This window comes from Priapulus caudatus, unplaced genomic scaffold (assembly GCF_000485595.1).
Source record: "Priapulus caudatus unplaced genomic scaffold, Priapulus_caudatus-5.0.1 Scaffold168, whole genome shotgun sequence".
NCBI classification, from domain to species: Eukaryota; Metazoa; Priapulida; class Priapulimorpha; order Priapulimorphida; family Priapulidae; genus Priapulus; species Priapulus caudatus.
Genome location: NW_014577229.1, coordinates 67,830 through 73,149, shown reverse-complemented (window position 1 = coordinate 73,149; position 5,320 = coordinate 67,830).

Here is a 5,320-nt window from a genome sequence, read left to right as displayed (position 1 = left end):
AGAGAGAGAGAGAGAGAGAGAGAGAGAGAGAGAGAGAGAGAGAGAGAGAGAGAGAGAGAGACTCTATTCATGTATTTCTGAAAATGCTCCTAATACGGTTGGAATCGTTTCGACATATACAAAAAGCAGGCAGGCAGACAGGTAGACAGACTGACAGACAGACAGACGGACGTACGGACGGACGGACGGACGGACGGACTGACGGACGGACGGACGGATGGACGGACGGACGGACGGACGGACGGACGGACGGACGGACAGACAGACAGACAGACAGACAGACAGACAGACAGACAGACAGACAGACAGACAGACAGACAGACAGACAGACAGACGAAAAGACGCGAAGACGGACAGTCAAACAGGCATGTAGGCAGACACGCACGCCCGCAAGCACGCAAGCAGGTGCATGTATGCATTAATGTATTAAATATAATCAGGAGTCTATCAATATTGATAGACTCTTGATATAATGACATACAATTATCACAATCATACCTGATTACACGTACAAGTAACCAGATCGGCAACAGTACATTGTAATGTACGTCCAATACATGATTACATTGCTCGTGTGCACACTCTCGTATCCATATAGAATATCTTATTACTGATATCCGAAATGACATAGGATTATTCACTTGCAGAGCTGGAAGCAGTATACACTTCTATGCACTAATACTAATAGACAGACAAAAACACATGAATACATGCAATGAAAACGCATTCTGATCTAATGACAACCTACAAACTACTTGTACGTTTCATGTACAGTATAAGCAACCACAGACGCCCCTCTTGCCTGTCTGTTTACACCCAATTATTTTGTGATTTCTAAACAGAAGCGGTGTTCTACGATTTTCTTTCGCCGATGAAATTAACCACCTGCTTCACAACAGTAAGAAGCCGCGTTCAGCGAGAATAATTATCTTATAACTTCCGGCCAGGCTGGATATGTCTTTCGTCACACTCTGTTGTAAAAGCTAGGTTAAAAGCAATCGCATTACACAGCCCTGCCGCGTGCATCATATCATTCTTGTTGAGAAACATGCAGGCGTGGGCGAGAGTGTACGCATTACGGATTCTTGCGCTAGGCCTACTAACGTTCCTAGAACAACCTATATATAATATATATATATATATATATATATATATAATATATATAATATACAGCTATCCATACAATATTATATAACATTGGATAAACAAAGAAAAGCTTTGCTCGAAATTGTAAAAAATATTTAATTGATGAATGCATCGGAGAGGAACAAGAAACTTTTGTGGGGGTAAGCTGATCACTCCATTCGTCGTCCCATATGGCGTACAGGCGCTACCTGTAAAATGAGAAAAGGAAGGCTTATTTGCGGTAGAGAAACTTATGCTGTTGCTTTCTGCGGCGACGCTCCAAGCATCCCAGCCTGTTACTATTCATGCTGCTAGCGGTAAGGAGGCTGGCGAATGGTGTTGTAAAGGAGGTGTATTAATACTAAAGCTCGAAGGTAGCAACAGCGAACGGCGGATCAGAGTGGCGCTGACAATTCAGCGGAGAATAGCGGATGAAAACGAGTGCATAAGAAAGTAAACATGGAGGTAAGATTCTGGGTGCTGACCGGCTGAGAAATCGTCCACGTTTCGGCGTCGGCGGTCGTTACATTCGACGCTGTGCATTCGCGTTTACCGGCAATATCGAAAATACTGCGAAAATCGGGGAGCGACCTAAGGATCAAAAGTCAAAAGTTAAGGAGGCTAATCTTAAGACTACATCTTATTTTTAATAACGGCCCTCAGCTCTAAAAAGGCATTCATTAGCCATCGTTACACCGCCTCAATCAACGTGGCCGTGACGCCATAAATTCACTCAACGATGGCAATATATCTTGCGATTCCAGATATTTGGCCTTACCTTTCGGTTCTACGCTTCTAATTCTCATGAGGGAAATGGCTGCTCAATTTTTTGTCGCTCTCCTTCTAGCCGGTTATTCGATTGGCCTTTTTAATTATCCGTTATAATTTGATTCGGCGACGTCAGCGGTCATCTAAGCGTAATATCATGAATGGCATTCAGCGCGTCCAGGTACGGTGTCTTCTTTTTGAATATCAGCTCCTAGCTTTAACGTGTACCCATGCCCAGACGTCTGTGCATCTGCGGCGTACTGGCGTCACACAGTGGATAATGAGACACGGAAGAGAGACGGGGCGCTGTCCTTTTAATACGAAATCATTGATTTCTGCAGAGCCTCTATAGGCGGTAAATTGATCAGCGAAAGGAATGTGACATCTGACTGTGAAGAAATCTTACGATGTCTCACCCACGGGGCTCAGCGACATAAGTTAATATGACGTTTACGCTTTGAATGAATTGTCATTGACCTAATTAATAACGGTGTAATCTAGATATAATAACGCGCAACTATTGTCTTAGGTGTGCTGAACTATTAGGTCTATGTGTGTCTGTGTGTGTGTGTGTGTGTGTGTGTGTGTGTGTGTGTGTGTGTGTGTTTGTGTCTGTCTGTCTGTCTGTCTGTCTGTCTGCCTGCCTGCCTGCCTGCCCGCTTGCTTGTCTGCCTGCCTATCTGTCCGTCCGTCCGTCCGTCCGTCCGTCCGTCGGTCCGTCCGTCCGTCCATCTGTCTGTCTGTCTGTCTCTCTGTCTGTCTGTCTGTCTGCCTGTCTGCCTGTCTGTAACTGTTTGCTGCTACTGTTATACCAACATACATAATTGATAGAATAAAACTTGTAACGTAAAATCATTTACTGTAAAAACGTCCACGGTGGCCTGTAGACACACACCGGCGACGCGTGGACTATTTCTAGGGATTCAGTCGGTCACTCACGCTCGTGCCTTCTATAAAATAATGGCTCCACTTGAATGAATCTCAAATAGTTATAATGAAAAAATAACAATATGATTAAACACAACGAAACGTCACGTGGCTCACCTCTCCTCTTCGACGTCGCCTCTTCTCCAATATCGGCGATGGACCCTGTCTGCCCATGACGACGATTATAGCGCGCCATGTTTACTAATAATGCACCGCAATTAGCGTCACAGGAAGTTTGTTGGTTTAGGCGACTGCTTGATTTGTTCTCTTCTCACAAACATTGCAATGGGGGCACACACTCGTATTAGTCCGTGCTGATGCGTTGACCATGGTTTGCTTTCTTTCGTTCGGTGTCAATCATATTTATTGTCAGAGGTCACCGTGATAACTGGGCCCAACGTGCTACTGCAATGATGAGAGAATGGGCAGGTGATCTATACGTATGCCAACTCGATATCTGGCGTGCGTCGCACGCTTTTACGTGATTACGTCGACGGCTACGTGTCAGGCTTTGAGCAGCGAAAACCAACACTATTCTGCAGTGATGAGCGCGGTCTAGGTAGTCTATACTATATCGGCTATTGGTGGCGTGACACGCGACTGCCGTCTCACCGCACTGTAACGACATTTTTCTAATTGGGGTCGTGTGATCCGAGTTGTGATCAAACATGCCCGCATTACATTGCGGATCAATACACAGGCAGTCGTGCAGCGTTTGTAGCGAAATCAACTGAATAACGAAGACAGTTTGCCTTAACTCAATTGATGTCGGATTAATTGCGACAACTGCCATGTAGTTATTGCCAGTCAAATCATGTTTTTTTTCCGACTCGGAGTAATATGTTAAAAGATTGCACGCTATAAGTACAAACGTAACCGAGTTGCTCATTTCATTAGTTTTGTAGTCGTCTCAATTTATTTTTGTTTTTATTGCATCTTCACTTCACGCGAAAGAAGTGATAGGTTTAAAGAATTAGTGTGAAATGTAATTGGCAATAATAACAACAGGTAATGAATACAAATAACATTGAAATTAAAACAAGGAAAGGTAAATTATTGTAGATAATGGTATTTGTATTGGTAAGAAATAATTCTCACGAAAATCAAGGTATGCTTTGACGCCATCATTTTTCCAAATAGCCCGTGTTCGGAGTTATGATCGCATGTTATGTGCGCCTATGTGCCTGTGCCGACGTATTTGCAAGCACGTCGCATGAATAGGGTTTGCAGTATTCTGATGATATTGATACCTGAATCGCACTGGAAAGAGTTCTTCATCTTACTCACATATGGTATGCGCTTTGTTTGTTTGAATTCCTTCGACGTTTTTGCATCGACATCCGCTATAGCTTTTGCGTGCGACGTGCTTTAATCGGGTTCGGGAAGCTGAAGGCGGATTTATATTTTTTAATTGTTAATTTTTATTTACTATATTTACAGCAGCGAAAGAGAGGGTTGTAGTGAATCCGCCAATGAGAGTACTGCAATAACGATAGTGCAATAACGATGTATGTGTTGTATTTGGTGTGTGTGCGTGCGTGCGTGCGTGCCTGCGTGCGTGCGTGCGTGTGCGCGTGTGCGTGCGTGCGTGCGTGTGCGTGTGAGGGTGCGCGTGTATGGCAAGCCATTTGTATCATAATTCGAGAAACCACGGTTCCTCGCATGAAACCAGGTTTCGTGCTCACAAAACCTAGTTTCTTGCTCAAGAAACCAGGGTTCTTGCCATGAAACTAGGTTTCGTGGCACGAAACCTGGTTTCTAGCCCTATAACCGCAGTTATAGCTGGAATCTTAGTTTCTTGAACAAGAAACTAGGTTTTGGAAGCAAGAACCTAGGTTTCAGCAAGAAACCCACTTTCAACCGCGCCATTTGTATCATAATTCGAGAAACCACGGTTCCTCGCACGAAACCAGGTTTCGTGCTCACAAAACCTAGTTTCTTGCCATGAAACTAGGTTTCATGGCATGAAACCTGGTTTCTAGCCCTATAACCGCAGTTATAGCTGGAATCTTAGTTTCTTGAGCAAGAAACTAGGTTTTGGGAGCAAGAACCTAGGTTTCAGCAAGAAACCCACTTTCAACCGCGCAATTTGTATCATAATTCGAGAAACCATAGTTTCGAGCGACAAAACCAGGTTTCGTGCTCACAAAACCAGGTTGCAACCTGGTTCCTAGCCCTATAACCGCAGTTATAGCTGGAATCTTAGTTTCTTGAGAAACTAGGTTTTGGGAGCAAGAACCTAGGTTTCAGCAAGAAACCCACTTTCAACCGCGCAATTTGTATCATAATTCGAGAAACCATAGTTTCGAGCGACAAAACCAGGTTTCGTGCTCACAAAACCAGGTTGCAACCTGGTTCCTAGCCCTATACCCGCAGTTATAGCTGGAATCTTAGTTTCTTGAGCAAGAAACTAGGTTTTGGGAGCAAGAACCTAGGTTTCAGGCAGACAGCAAGAAACCCACTTTCAACCGCGCCATTTGTATCATAATTCGAGAAACCA